At 38.4% G+C, this 16,754-nt stretch overlaps 1 long non-coding RNA gene and 1 pseudogene across 1 annotated transcript in view; both read right to left on the reverse strand.

Moving 5' to 3' along the window:
• Positions 1 to 16,754, reverse strand: part of LOC125397097 (uncharacterized) — a 188,358-nt gene that overhangs the window by 77,858 nt on the left and 93,746 nt on the right. The window lies entirely within an intron of this gene.
• On the reverse strand, positions 10,372 to 10,917 carry LOC125397087 (selenoprotein H pseudogene; annotated as a pseudogene).

Genomic DNA, 16,754 nt, shown 5'->3' on the forward strand with positions numbered 1-16,754 from the left:
ACAAATTTTCTATCTAAAATATAGCTCTGTTTGATCTTGAAAACATACCTAATATGAGTACAAGTTTAATTGTAATGACTAACTGCTAACTTGCATTTCTTTATATCCTACTTAGTTGGTAATAATATCTGTCAAGGACTAGAAATTTGCATTGCATTGTTTAATTAGTTGTGTAGGTACAATATTTTGAACAAGATTAGAAATGCATGTGTACTATGTTCTAACAAAATTAATGTCAAATTTGTATTGATATACAAAATTTGTATACAATATATAAAAATCCAATCTAATATAAAACATTTAAAACTAGTAGCTGCTTTTGAAATGTAGATTCATTAATTTACCTTTTTTACCTCATCATACTTATTATATCCTCCCTTTTCTCTTTTCAAAGAGTACATCAAATAATCTACTCTCTTATCCTATCATACCCATACCCCCATTTTTCTTTTCAAAACAAGAACTCTGAATCCAATCTCCTTTGTTTAGCAATTTTCCTGACCATTTCCAATAACAGATTATAAACAATCCCCTTACAAAATGACAAATATCTTTAACCCAATGAAAGACCAAAAATCATCTGCCCCACCTATTGTGACTATAGATATCATGTCCTTAAATTACTTCTTACTGTCTGGGAGTGATGGCATCTTTAGGGGATTCTGAAAAGAATATTTTAGGTTAATTATCAAATGCTTGGAATATTAGGGAATAATAATAATAATAACAATAATAATCTTCAAAAGTCTTTGTTTTGTTCATATTTAAGTGGCTATGTGAATGTCAAAATTTCATTTTCTTTATTTGTAGGTTTTATTTTTAGATTCACGACATATTTCTTTAAAAATTTGACTCAACAAGAATCAATTTTTCCCTTTTAATTGAATAGAATCTTCTCTCTTAAGATTAATCTCAACCATAGTACTTAGATTGGCAGGGAAGGCTAGGCTGAATGCTGGGAGAAAAAAGGGCATAGTCAGCGAGATGTCATGGAGCCACTGCCAGAGTTAGACATGCCGAAACTTGCCAGTAAGCCACTGCACTGTGGTGATACACAGATTAATAGAAATGGGTTAAATTAATATGTTAGCCATTAATTAGCTAGAGCTAATGGGCCAAGCAGTTATTTAATTAATACAGTTTCTGTGTGATTATTTTGGGTGTAAGCTAGCCAAGAGGCTTGAAAGAGCAAGTGGCCTCCTCCAACAGTTTGCCCTCCATCTACTCTTCCTAGCTTTCTCCCTCTTCCCTAAAATTTATTTCACCTGTTTCTTCTTTAGAAAAAAGTGGGCTTACAAGAGATGACTGCTAGTCATACAGAAAAAAACAATATAAAATAAGAAAACCCTCATACCAGGACTGGACAAAGCTACTCAAGTGGAGGAAAGGGATCTCAAGCAGACAACAAAATCAGAGATATGCCAGTTGCCACTGTTACACATCTCACAAAAATATCAAGTTAGCAGCCATAACATATATACAGAGGAGGGCCTGATGCAGAGATGTAAAGATTTGGTGCTTGCCACTATATTATCTGTGAACTCTGCTTAGATGATTTGTTGGGACATGTTCTCATGGTCTCCTCCATTCTCTCTGACTCTTGGAGTTTTTCCTATCTTCAGTGAGGTTCCTCTCTCTCCAAGGAGAAAGACCATGTAAAGACCTCCAATTGAGACTCCCTCTGCATAATGTCTGGCAGTGGGTAACCAACATTGCTCCCATCTGCTGCTGGATGTAGATGTTGCCTTTCTGAAGATTCACAACATCTTTAGTAATGTATAAAGCTTGCATTCTCATAGTCACATCCCAATGTTTAAAAATATTAGGGAAGTAAAATAAGCACTTGGCAATCAGGAAACTCTTCTGCTTATGGCAATGTTATACCCAGTCCCAAACAAACATCTGATATATGTGCCGATGGAGATTCTTGACTGGAATTGTGCTTCTAGAAAGACTCAGTGTAAGCATAAGTCAGTGAGAGTGTGACATATGCTTTAGAAATGAAAACTATTGGACTTTAAAAGCTAATTTTTAAGTGAAGTTATTGCTGAGAATTCAGAACAATCATTGGAAGAATAATAGTTCATTAATATAAAATTCTCACAAACAGAGAAGAAAACTATGCAGCAGGGAGAATTTGTGAAGCCAGGTAGTAAAACCTGTACACTAGTGTCATCTCCTCCATTTCAAATAAATAGATCCACTAGTGTTCACCAAGGAAGACAGAGCTATTAACCCTCATTCAGTATGCATAGCTAAAGGAGACCAATTCTTCCATTGGGTTCAATATTTTCTGAGACAAAAAAAATATGTCTATAGTATTAAAAATTTTAGCTTTACAGCAGCTATAAAAATTAAATCAGTTTCTAGCAATGGAAAGATAATTCTTGTTAAAAACTCTTTAAGAATTGTTCATTGACTCTCATAATATTCCCACTTTTTTTCCCTTCTCACCTGTCCTCTTTCTCTTCTGCAAGCCATATAAGGCTTAACTGATGTCTTCAAATGCCCCCCAATAACTTTCTAAATCTCCAGTCTTCTCATATTGCATGGTTTCTACTTCTATAGCCTTATTAAGCTGCATCTCCTTTATTCTTGATGTCTGAGCCTTCCCAGTAGCTCCTTTAGAAAGATTGCCCTAAACTAGGAATCTAACTATTTTTTCATATACACATGTCCATTGTTCTTTATACACTTAAGCATTGTTTTTAAGTCTTTGTCTTATTTGATTTGTATTCCAGAAAACTGAAAGTTTTATAATAAGTAAAATGTTATTTAGTTAGAGTCTGAGAAGTACATGGTAGATAGACTGTAACTGATTAGTTCCTTCTTGATAAGGACTCTGAAGATTTCTAAGGTAAAAAAAAATCACATGAGAGGGACACATACACGAATTTTATTCTTATTCTTTATGAATGTTTTGTGTGTGCCTGTGTGTGAGTATGTAGAAACATTTCTTTTATGTGATTTATGTGTACTTATGTCTGAGTAAAATGTCCAGTTCATTCCTCTACCACTCTCTACTTTATTCTCCTATGGAGTAATCTCGTATTGAACCTGAAGCTAGACTGGCAGCCACCAAGCTCTACTGATCTTCCTATTTCTGCCACCTATGGTTCTATGGTTAAGAGATCATGTACATTCATACCCAGTTTTTTTATGTGAATGATGAAAATTTAACTTAGCCTTACTTGTTCAGAAAGTATTCTTACCAAATGAACTATAACTCCATCACATTCAATTAATCTTTTAATTTGCTGGCAAACTAGCATGACAGCAAAGCCAAGTCAATGTAATCTTTAAAATTCCATTAGAAGACTAAACTATTTCAACAAATCAATTCCTGACTACTTGTGAATTACTGCAGAAAGAAAACTTATTTTGAAATGTTAGATGGTACTAGGAAGCCAAATTGGCTCTGTATAATTTGAATATCATATTAATTTACTCTTTCCTGATTGAAGTCAGTTTCATATTTTAACCATTTGTTTGTGTTTTGGTTTCCAAAAATTTCTAAATATTGATGCTTTAATATCCTGAGCTGCTTTAACTAAACACACTACATTAAACTGTTCAAGTAAAGCAGCTTCAGTATATCTATCTTGGAACAGTACAGAGTTTGACTTGGGTGTTTTATTTTTGAGTCAAGTAAATAGCTTTAGATCCTAAATTTTCAAAAGCTATTTTAGAGCTTTAATTCATAAGATGGTAAGTCTTCTGGGGCTATGACTTCTATCGTTACGAGTATATTAGAGCAGAATTTAGTGTTTTAATACTAAATCACGTGAACAGTGATCATCCTCATAACAGTTGTGCCAATACTACTTTTTTTTCTTTCATAATGAACTAATTTTATATGTAATAGTTTTTTTAAGTAATTTTATTAAATTATAAAAGTTTCCATTTCCGCCCCACCTCCCAACACCCTCTGGAGCCAATACTACTTTTGTGGGTATTTTTTACCTGGCAGGTTTGGTGATGTGGTTTATAGGATTTCCATCTAAGTAAGATGAATGAAAGCTTTTCTACCTCAGCAGCTTTCATAGTACCTTCTGGCACTCTAGTTAGCAGAGAAGTGTGCAACTCAGTTCCAGTTTCATTTCTTTATAGCTTGCAAGTAACATGTGTCCTTTGAGAGGCCATAGAAGGGAAATCATTACACATGGTAATAGTTCATTACAAATAATATAAAACTGTCTTCTAAATTGTCTTGTTTTCACTTGTCATTTGGGGTATCTCAACTAATCAGAGAAGTTTATATTTGCAGTGACTAAAGGAGAGTATAGAGACTCAAGAGCATTCAAGATACAGAGAATAAGTAGTGGATGACTTATTCCTACGCAAATTTCACACTACTTCATACCAGGCTTAAGAAACATTGCAGAAGAGAGGAAAGAGATAATGTAAGCACCTTCAAATGGGGATAAGAACACAACCAATACAATCAATCATGAACTTACAGAAGCTGCAATTACTTGCCCTGGGCATGCACACATACAGGCCTTCTCAATAGTCATTCATGGATGGGAAAGGGGCTCATGGGATCTAGTTGCTTGCTACGTAATTATCAGCTATTGAAGCCCTCTGGAAGAGGGAGAGTCATGGCATTTAGCTGTGTGATCACTGGGTTATTTACCCACTAGATTCTAGTGGATAGTTTCACACTAATGGTGTTATTCAAACTTAAAAGGATACAAACAAAACAAAAAGGTATGTATATGGGAATGTGATCCGTAGAGAAAGGGGGATGGCCACCAGAGGAGGTAAGAAAATGAGAAGGAATAGATACACCAATCAAAAAGAATTGTACACATATATGTTCTAAGTGGACTCTGTAGAGTAGAAGAATAAAAGGAGTTAGGAGGGAGTATTGTGAATGTATTGGAACTAGAGTAGAGGGAAAGTACTGGACTATATTAAAGCAAATTGCATGCATGCATGAACCTTTCAAATGACAAAAAGTTAATTAAAAGTATAAACAAAAAATAATACTTAAGGTAAAATCCAATTTTGCCTTTTTTCAAATATCTAATACACACAAAAGATCTAATACACACAAAAATTTGTAAAACTCTGTGATACAATACAGTAGAAAACAATATAATAGAACAGAAGCAAATGGGTTATGTTAAATCATGATTAACACCAGTCAAGAGGAGAAAAGAAGCAGAGATAACTAGTCTTGGGGACTCTCAAGTTCAATTTGAAAGATTTTTTTCTGTATTTAATATATTGTTTATTAAAAATTCTGAGGTAGCACAATTAGAGAAACTTAGAAGTGATTGAGAACTCACTATTTAAGAAGTCTAATTTTTTATTTTTATTAGATCAACAATGAAACTCCTGTTTGATTTTTATTGCAATATTGAAGAGTGTTTGTAGAACAGTGGTTTATTCTGCTCTGTTCAATTTCCATAATCAAGTGTGTTTTATGCAAATGTAAAGAGGAAGGAAATATGGATGGAATAAAAGAAAAGAGAGAGGGAGGAGTGGTGTAAAGGAAGGGAGAGTAGGATCAAGAGTCCAACCCATTTTCTTTGTGTGATTCTATGTATAAATCTTCTTTTCTCTGATATTTAAGTGCATACAAAAAATTAAGAATTCTATAGAAAACTACATTTCACATCTGGCATGCTATTTTGATTTACTGAGCTGGAAATAGCTTTAAAAAATACTTGCCTTTGCAGACTTGCATAATCAGTCATTTGTTGCTTTCCTCTGCATATCAGAATCAACTTTACATTACCAAACTGCCCCTTCCCCCACTTCCCAGAATTAAAGGAATTCATAATACATTTCAGTTCAATTTTTCACATAACAAGAATGATGGGATTTAAAGACACATTTTTAGAAATGCAATTTAGATGTTATTGTGGTTCTGTGAGCATCACAAGTTATAACTATATATATATGTGGACAATACAGTGTGCTAGTCGCCGAGGTTACAAGGTCGGACTCAGTGTACTGCTTGCATGATTTATCTGACTTTCTACTTCACAGAACTTGCTTGTCTTGACAACAGGATGCCAAAGGCTGAAAAAAATTAAAATTAAAAGACCTTTTTAAAGTAGTCTGTCCCAAACCAGTTGTGTGCAAAAAAATTTCAGAGCAGTCACAAGAAAACCTCTACCTTCACCATAGTCCCAACTGGACACACTACTTGTTGAATAACACCACTGCCCATTCATGATGTAACAGTTAACAATTGCTAGTAAATCATAAGAATCCTTTAAAGATTTTAAGCTCAGATTTTCAGAAAAATCTCTACCTACTGCCAGAGACAACTTCAATATTCCTTCTATTTCTCAGACTGTCACCATCATTTCTTTTATTTTTCTTTCTTTTTAAATTTAAATATTTTACTTATTTTGTATCCCAACTAGTTTCCCTTCCCTTCTCTCATTTAACTCCCCCACATCTTCCTAACCCATCCCTCATTTTCTCCACAGAAAGTGTAAGGCCTCCCATGTGGATTCAATAAAACCTGTCTTATGAAGTTGAGGCAAAACTAAGTCCCTCCCCCATGCATCAAGTCTGAGCAAGGTATAGAGAATGGACAAAAAAAATCAGTTTTTGCACTAGGAATAGATCCTTATCCCACTACCAGCAGCTCCTCAAACAGACCAAAGTACACAATAGTCACCCACATACAGAGGGCCTCATTAGGCCCCATGCAGGTTTGGGTTAGCTGTTTCTGTGGGTTTCCCCCTCCTTGTCTTGAGCTCCTTGTTTTTATAATACCTCCTCTCTCTCTTTGACTGGACTCCTGGAGCTCAGTTTGGTGCTTGGCTGTGGATCTCTATGTCTGCTTCCATCAGTTATTAGATGAAAGTTCTATGAGACTGTTAGGGTAGTCATCAAGCTGAACACAGGGGAAGGCCTGTTCAGACACCTTCTCCACCATCAATTTTTATCTTGTATCTATGACTTCCTCAATGGTTTGAGAAGCATAATTTTGAGTCCCGTCTTCCAAACCTGTGGAGAGCTGCATAGTGCTGTGCATTAAAGATGGTGCCGGCTTCCGCCTTCCACCCCCCCCAATCAGTGAGTACTCTCGACTGCAAATAACTCCATATATGGCTAAGGCTAAGGATCTGGCTTGCTTCTGCGTATCTGGACCTATCTGCATTGGTTGGCTATCCAGAGGCTATTTAAGCTGTGGACTGGCTTTCCCCATGGTCAGAAGATTGTTCAAGGTTCCTGGGTAAACTGCAGAAAGAAGAGCCTGTGTTGCATCTTCCTTGCTGGTCAAGGCAGTTGTGACAAGTGATTGCCCATATGGAGAGCCTCTCGTCAAGGACTCAGAACTTTCTGAGGTTAGGGCAGTGCACTGGTAAGTTCCCAGGTAAGGTGGGAGTCCTCGATAAGAGTGAGGATAATTGTTCTACTCAGTAGGTAGAAAGACAGCGAAGAACGGTTTCGCAAGTTGACGAACCGGAAATAAAAGAGGAGATAGCTTGATTATGGGAGCTTCTCAGTCGCACCCAATTTTTTTGGCTCTTAACGAGCTGCTTCATTCTAGGAATTTAAAGATTAAAAGGAGTATCTTAGAAAAATCTTTAGAGGAGTGCAATGCCATTGCACCATGGTTTGCAGTCTACAGGAGTCTGACGATCCCGTTGTGGGAGAAACTAGGAAAAGATCTAGGTTTTGCTTTTGAACAGGGGACTTGTAAACGTGTCATGAGACCCATCTGGAAATGTGTAAGGGGCTGTCTTGAGGACCAACGATGTAGTGAGGCAGTAGAGAATGGACAGGCCACATTAGAGTAATGGCGAATCAATCCCACACCAGTTAGGTTTTAAAGGGGTATTTATTTTGGGGGTTAAAACTTACATACAAACAAACCGTCAGGAAAGGGGCCTAGTTGCTGGAGCAGGAGCCAGAACCAAGCACTGGAACCAAGAAAGCGAGCCGAGGCTAGCCGCTCTTTTTTAAAGAGAAATATACCATGCCCCAGTGGGCTGGTATTTCAGCGGCTATTGGCTGAAGGAGCAGAAGGTACTCCCGCAGCATCTCCCCATTTTGTTTAAGTAAGAGAGTTCTAAGCCTACTACGAAATTATATACAGTAAGTACAAACCTGCAAAATTATATACACTAAGTACAAATATCCTATTCTAACTAGCTTAAGTCTTGTATAATAAATAACTTGGCCAAGTCATGAGAGCAAGGTAGCTACATTTATCTAGTCTTCAACCCCATAGAAGATCTGAGAAGGGAAATAATGTTACCTGAGTAATTAGGAAGTGCAATGAAAGAACTTCCAAAACATGCAACAAATCACAGAGACAACTGGCTACCTGAGCAATCACCAAAGACCTGTTTGCAGTGTTGAAGCAACCAACTTTGACTAAGGCCTAGAATAACTGACAGATTATTTTTAACAGGCAAGAGATTTTCAAAACCATCTTACCCTGTCTTGGCAAAATTTAACAGTTGTGCTTATCCATTTCTGGATACCATGTATTTGTCAGTAGTTGAGGTATAGGCAGTTTCTTGCCCAGAGGCCGGTTTTGTCAAGAAGACAAGCTCCAAGTAGAGTGTCTTTGGTGCTCAACAATCTCTTGGGAATAGGTCGCTGTTGCCAGGAGTGATTGTGTCTCACTACACAGAACTCTAAGATTAAATTAATTGTCATTTTCTGCAGCTCTTCAAAGAGGTTGAAGACTATTTATACAGAATATAATCTCTATGTAACTAAAGAACCTGATTAGTCTAACCATAAATATGACTGACATAGATGACTATTGATCTACAATTCTTAACATGTATCTAACTTAAAGACTAAGAGAATAAACAATTGTGCAATAATCGAGGACAATGACCTCCAAATGTAAACAATAAATATCAATACATAAACAATATATAAGTATCTTAATCAGAGGTGGAAATGTACACTGCAATATGGTATACATATATCAATACAATATATATCAATACATAAAAAATGTTTTAAACAGGTAGAAGCATGCATACATACAATATTCAATATAATTTAACTTTGTATCCATATACAAAAATCTATGCTGATGTAATTATCTATGAACAATAACTCACAAATACCATTTTTATCTATCCAATTTTTCCTCTTTTTTTTTCAAAAAATCCCTGAGCTTATAAAATTTCTTTGCCAACTCTCAACCGTATACTAATTATAATCAATCCCTAAATATTGTTACTAAATCTCAGGACAAACTTTGCTGAGAGAGGGGACATCGTCCTTTAGAATTATTTCCAGCTGTCATGGAGGTGAGGTTCCTTCCGGAGAATCCTGTGAAAGTAAAATGATAGTTAAATTTCAAGATCAATGTCTTTTAAAATTGCAGTCTCTGAGTATTTTGTGGAGGTCTGGCCAGAATGTTGTACAAGATGTGCACCATTTCAGCTAACCAAGTTGGAATCATCTGTGAGGCTGATAAACGAAACAGAACTTGTAGTAGCACTATCAGTATCATGACGTCATATCAACCGAGTGGAGTTGTTGTTATGGGGGTCCCATCTTCTTCCTGGAAACTTCAAATGTCAGTGCAGGAAAAACTCACTGTTCATTGTGGAAAATTTCAACATTAATTATATAGGCATATACAAACATATACTCAATGAAAGGTATGATAGACATATTCAATGAAAAGTATGATAGATATGAAGAAAAGCAAAGATGTTTTCTAAACTCATATTTCTTTCTGTCTCATATCATGGCTCTTGACGTAAGACAGAAACTCCAGAAACTCTGGGTTTTTCTCTTAACAACAGGCTTGGAATTAGAGAGGGACCAAGCCAAGAGTCCAACTCCAAAACCAGCTCTATAAATTCAGAAATATGATTTGGTATATTTCAGAGCTTCATACTCACAGAACCTATTCAGTATTCTTGATAATCCATATTAGGTACTTATTTTTCTATCTGTCAGTATTGAAACATCCTGGGTCCCCTGAATTTTTCAAAGACGAGTGTTTTCTGGTGGAGATAAGAACAGAACCCTCTATGTTTTTCTTACCACCTGTACGGTCATCATCATTGTAGATGCTGTCATTTCTCCTTTCCAAGAGGTTTCCTCTCTTCAAATCTAACCTTTATTTATTTTGATGGTATCCACAATTTTTCTTCTCCTGTGGAAACAAGAGCAAAACCTGTTCCCTAACGTAGCACATCTCCTGGCTTCCATTGAGAGGTCAGCCCATCCCTGATATAAACCGATTGATTTTGTTCAGCAGATTTTTCCAATGTCTTTCTGCCACTGTTGTTCCCCTCTCATTAGCGTTAAGAAAATTCAAGGTTAATAAGGCATTATGTAATCTATTTCTGGGGCCATTTTCCACCCCTTTCTGTTTATTTAACATATCCTTTATAGTTTGATTTGATCTTTCTTTTTTTTTCGCAGACACTTTAACTTTTATTAAACCAATCCAAATATCTTTTACAAGGGCTGCCTCACAATGGAACCATCATTTCTGGTGAGGAAGAAACTATGGCTTCAGGGACATAGCTTAAGTTTGGCCATGCACTATCACAAATGCTTCAACATCTTCAGGGAATGAAAGCTCAGCATGGGGCTCCCTGCCCAACGTCCTTAGGAAAGGTACTTCTTCAATTCTTTAACCACCTCTTGAGGCTTGGGAAATTTGAGCTTTCGTGGCGGGCCCTTCTTTATACCAGTCCAGAGTTCAGCATGGCTGTTGTCCAGATGCAGTAGCATCACCTCAAAGCTGCCCCTCCATGGCTTGGAGGGGTTCACCTGCACAGGAAGCTCTGGGGCCTCCAGCTGCAGAGCCTGGCTCAGGGCAGCAGCGTGGCGCCCGTAGACGCGTCAGCTCGTGCAGTGCTCAATGACCACCGCCAGGCCCTCCACCAGTTTTTCTCACTTGTTCACAGTTTCTGCCGGCGCGGCCTTCTGCTTTCTTCTGTTAGGGGCCATGGTGGGGACCTTCAGCGGCAGATGCAATGTGGGGCTGGGGCGCTGGTAGGATAGAGTGGCGACGCAAACCCAAAAGACAAACCTGCAGCCCCAAATCGCAGCTTCCAAGTCTCGATTTGACCTTTCTATGACTGCTTGACCTGTAGGATTGTATGGTATACCTGTAACATGCTTAATATTATAATAAGCAAAAAAAAGTTTCATTTTCCTAGAGACATAAGCTGGACCATTATCTGTTTTTATTTGTACAGGTATACCAATAATGGCCATAACTTCTAATAAATGTGTGATTACTGAGTCAGCATTCTCTGAGCTTAAAGCAGTTGCCAACTGAATGCCTGAATAAGTGTCAATGGTGTGATGTACATATTTTAATTTTCCAAATTCTGCAAAGTGGAACACATCCATCTGCCAGATTTCATTCCTTTGAGTACCCCCTTCGGGTTAGTCCCTGCAGGTAGTGGTGTTTGGTTATATAAAGAGCAAGGAGGGCATCTCTTTACAAACTCCTTAGCTTGTTGCCATGTAATGGAAAACTCTTTCTTTAAACCTTTGCTATTGACGTGATGTTTTTTATGAAATTCTGATGCCTGCAACACCCTTCCAATCAATAATTGATCAATATCTGCATTATCTTGTGCTAGAGGACCTGGCAGACCCGTATGGGACCAGATGTGTGTTATGTACATCGGGCAAAGCCTATTCCTGATTATGTCTTGTACCTGGATTATGTCTTGTACCTGCATATTGTGAATCTCTAACAATATTAAGAGGTTCTTTAAAATCTCTTACCACAATAAGAATGGCATATAATTCTGCCTTCTGGACAGAAGTATAAGGGCTTTGTTCCACCTTACTCAATTCATCTGATTTGTAACCAGCCTTCCCTGATTTACTAGCATCAGTATAAAATGTCCGGGCTCCAGTTATTGGAGCGTCACGTACAATTCAAGGAAGAATCCAAGAAGTTCTCTTTATAAGGCTAAGTCTACCACTTTTTGGAAAGTTTCTATTAATTTCTCCAAAAAAATTAGCATAAGCCCTTTGCCATGGTTCATTGTCTTCCCAAAACTTTTTTATTTCATCAGTAGTGAAAGGCACTAAAATTTCTGCTGGGTCTATATCTGCTAGTTGACGAAGTCTCAGTTTACCTTTTATAATTAATTCAGAGACCTTTTCTACATAAGTTTTCAATTTTTTACTTGGTTTCTGTGGTAAAAAGATCCATTCTAAAACAGTATCTTCCTTCTGCATTAAAATTCCCATAGGAGAAATCCTGGAAGGCAACATGACTAGAATGCAACTAAGATTTGGATCCACCCTATCTACATGTGCCTCCTGTAATTTTTCCTCAACCATCGTCAGTTCCTTTTCTGCTTCAGCTGTTAATTCTCTGTGACTATTTAAATCTTTGTCACCATCTAAGGTTTTGTTTAAATGAATTATTAGATCAGGTGTTATTCCAACAGCCGGTCATAGACTGAAAATGTCTCCTAACAATCTCTGAAAATCATTAAGAGTCCATAACCGGTTTCTCCTAATTTGTGCCTTTTGTGTCCTAATTTTCTGTAAACCTATTCTATAACCTAGGTAATTAACAGAATCTCCTTTTTGAATCTTTTCCGGTGCAATTTGTAATCCTCATTTAGGCAAAATTATCTTTACTTCCTCAAACATTCTTTCTAAAGTATCTATGTTTGAATCGGATAGCAAAATGTCATCCATGTAATGGTATATTATAGAGTTATGGAATTGCTTACATATTATTTCCAATGGCTGACTTACAAAGTATTGACACTGGCTTGGGCTATTGAGCATTCCCTGTATGAGGACAGTCCACAGGTATCTCCTTGTAGGCTGGGTGTTAATATAAGTAGGCACTGTGAAGGCAAATTTTTCTCTATCCTTTTCTTGTAATGGTATGGTAAAGAAGCAATCCTTCAAGTCAATAACTATAAGAGGCCATCCTTTGGGTAACAGAGAAGGCAGAGAAAGTCCAGACTGTAGAGGGCCCATAGGTTGAATTGCCTTGTTGACAGCCCTTAGATCTCTCACCATTCTCTATTTGCCAGATTTCTTTTTTACAACAGATAGAGGAGAATTCCAAGGGCTAGAGGACTCCTCAATATGTCGAGCATCTAATTGCTCCAGTACCAATTGTTCTAAAGCCTGCAATTTGTCTTCAGCTAAAGGCCATTGTTTAACCCATATTGATTTTTAAGTCAGCCATTTTAAAGGTAGGGCTGTAGGTACCTCTAAAGGTTTGTTAATTGTTTTATGTTCTTGTACAGTCTGAATGGCTGGTGACCTTTGTACATAGTACTTTATTACATCCTTCCCAGAATCATGACTTCCTGAGACTGCAGGAACATTAATCTGGGTATTCCATTGTTGTAGCAGGTCATGACCCCATAAATTTATTGCAATATCAGCTATTTATGGCCTTAACTTTCCTCTTTGACCCTCTGGCCCAATACAGTGAACCCATCTCGTGCTTTGTTTAACTCGAAATATGGTTCCATTTCCTAGTAATTGAACATCTGCCTCTTGAAGAGGCCAATTTGGATGCCAAGATTCTGGAATGATGATACTCACATCTGCTTTTGTGTCTATCAAGCCAACAATCACAATTCCATTTATAGGTACTCTCAGCTTTGGTCTCTGATTATTTATAGAAGTTTGCCAAAATATACGTTTCTTATTTCCTAATTGAATTTCTGACTTATCCTGCAAATTTGCATCATTTAGAACCTTATGATTCTAATTTACAACAGAAGCTTCTAGAGTTTTTAATTTTCCTGGTGTGACATGTCCTCCATGGTTACTGGGAATGACTGGGCCACTTTTGGCTTGGGGGCCTGCAAGAGGCCCCTCAGGGAGTTTCCCGATGGTATCGGGTTGCCTTGTCTGTCTGTTGTTGATCTGCATTCATTCATCCAATGTCTTCTTTTACCACACCTCCTATATATACCTGAAGGCCGAGGTTTCCTATTCCTGCCATTCCCAGATGAAGTATTATTCCTAGAAATACCTTGCCTGCAATCCCTTTTTAGATCTCCAAATTTACCACAATTAAAACATTTGGCAGGTTGATGTCCCCTCATTGCTTTGGAAATCACTTCTCCTATCCAAGATTCATCATCATAATTAAAGGTATGAAAATTCATGGTATGCAGGATCCATTCATCCATAGGTGCTGATCTAGACCTTAAAGGCCCAATTATCTTTTTGCAGTCTAAGTTTGCATTTTCAAAAGCCAGTGATTCAAGAATTAGTCGTCTAGCTTCTGGGTCTGTTATTCCTGTGTTCAGAGCCTTAATTAATCTTTGCAAAAAGTCAGTATAGGGTTCTCCCTATCCCTGCCTAACCCTAGTATATGATTCTACCTTTCTTCCTGGCTCTGGTAATCTACCCCAGGCATTTAAAGCTGCCTTGTGGTATAGAGACAATACTTCATCATCAGAAAGTGCTTGGACCTGTGGATCAGCATAAGCTCCTGATCCTGTGAAACCTCCACACCTTTTGCTCTTCCTTGCTGTTCCATATGTTTGGATTCTTCCTTGAAATAAACTCCAAACATCAAGGAAGGTCCATCTTTGAGGACCACTGAAGCTAACTGTGAGAAATCATGGGGGATAGTCCTGACATTAGACGCCCAAGTCCTTATCATTTCCTTAACAAATATAGAGTGAAAGTCATAATTAACAACAGCTTACTTAATTTCCTTTAGGTCATTCATTCCTACTGGCGTCCATCTAGATTCTTTGGTTCCCTTTGAGCCTTTAGAAGTTGATGCTTTGTCAGAATAAATTACAGGGTATGTTGCTAAAACCCTGGGTAAGCCAGTTCTAACAGGTGGTGGTGGCATTGTATCCTGCCTTGTGTCTTCTCACCCAGATCATCAGTTCCAATAACTTTTTCAATCATTTCAAATCTTTGCATCATCGTCTCTCTTAAATCCTGAATCTCCTGACCTGCATGTGTTTCTAGTGATTTCACTAAGGTATCAATTTTTTTTGGTCCCCATTCTGCACTTGTGATTCCAAGGTCTTAATGTTTCTTTTTAAAGATAATATCTCCTCCTTGAACTGCCCCTGGACATCATGGAAATTGCCATCCTGGAGGTATATTCTGTCTGTTACCTTATCAAAACTCTGTGATAACTTTTCAAAGTCAAATTCAACAGCTTGGATCCTTTCAGGTAATTTCCTAGTACCCTTAGATAAGGAATTAATTTTGCCTATCATGGTATTAATCCTATCACTTAATGCCACATATTTCCACAATGATATAACATTAAGAGGGAAACTAAAACCTAATAACCGGTAAATTGAGATACCTCCATAGGCATATAGGCCACTTGTGATTTCTACCAAGGTGGCAGCAAAAGCTGCAGCAAGAGTCCCATTAAAAAAGAAACCTGCCATTTTACCTGTCAGCCACCGGATGGCGATGTCTCTGAGTCGTGACTGGAACTGCTATAGGCCTCACGACAAATCCTGTTTTAAAATCTGCTCTGTTATATGTTTAAAAACTGGGGAAAATGAGTCAATTGAGAGGTCAGATGTACACAGAGAGAAAATCCAGAGGCCAGGCACAGAGCACAAAAGGTCAGAGAGCTTCTAGTGGCCAATAAACAAGGCAGCCTGGCCTACCCCAGCCAGTCTCCTGCCCTGCTGCTCTGTTCAACCCGATACAGAGAGTCATGACACAACCACTGTGCTGTTGCTAAAGAGGCCTAGTGCTTTGGGCCCTGTGTCCCTGGGCTGGGATTAAGGGTCAAGCTGCTTGCAGCGCTCCCAGTCAGTTATGGCGGATGGCAGGCATTTCAAACAGCGTTGCTGGAACTTCAAAGGGAGCTTGCACTGTGAGCTCTTTGACTCACATTGCAAGGAAAAACTTAAAAATCTATGCAGAACAGATCAAAGTAGGCCAGCAGAGACTGTCCGAACCTGTGTATCCTGGGAGGCATAGAGTTTATGGCTGAGGGAGGGCTCATGCCAAGCGGAGCTGGCCAAGCCGAACTGGCGGCAAGCAGCCAAGCCAGAGGCCGGCAGCTGAGCCAGGGGATGGGGGGTCTGGGGTGGTTCTTAAACCAAACGCTGGGTGCCAGATAATGGTGAATCAATTACATACCAGTTAGGCTTTAAAGGGGTATTTATTTTGGGGGGTAAACTTACATACACACAAACTGTCAGGAAAGGAGCCTAGTCGCTGGAGCAGGAGCCAGAACCAAGCGCCCGGAACCAAGAGAGCCAGCCGAGGCTTGCTGCTCTTTTTAGAAGAAAAATATACCACACCCCAGTGGGCTGGTATTTCAGTGGTTATTGGCTGAAGGAGCGGAAGGCACTCCCGCAGCATTGTGGGCTCATACTTCAGTGACTATTGGCTAAAGGAGTGGAAGGTACTCCCGCAGCATTAGAGATGTTACAGGAGGAGAGGTCAGAACAAGAAGACAGTGAGAGGGGAAGAAAAAATAAGAATAAACTGTTCCCAGATCTTTTAGACATAGAAAATTCAGAGTCTATAGATTCAGAAGAAGAGCTACAGGCACTCATAGAACAGATGGAGAGAACAGGAATAAGAAAGAGAGAAAAAGGGAGAAAGAAGGGGGACCCTATGAGGGAGGAGTGCTGCAAGCCTTCCTCATGCCAAACAATGCCGTCGACACCCCCTCTTTATGCGGAAGGAGGAATGGCAGCTCGGGGCACTCTTTTGACCCAGGAGTCTTGAGTAGAGTAAGGACAGAATTATGCATGGCTTATCTAGTGTTTCAGGATCCACAGGGGTACAGATATGAGGAACCTTTAGATTTTAAGATTATTAAATCTTTTGCT

The sequence above is a fragment of the Myodes glareolus genome, chromosome 4 (genome assembly GCF_982192425.1).
Source record: "Myodes glareolus chromosome 4, mMyoGla1.1, whole genome shotgun sequence".
NCBI lineage: Eukaryota > Metazoa > Chordata > Mammalia > Rodentia > Cricetidae > Myodes > Myodes glareolus.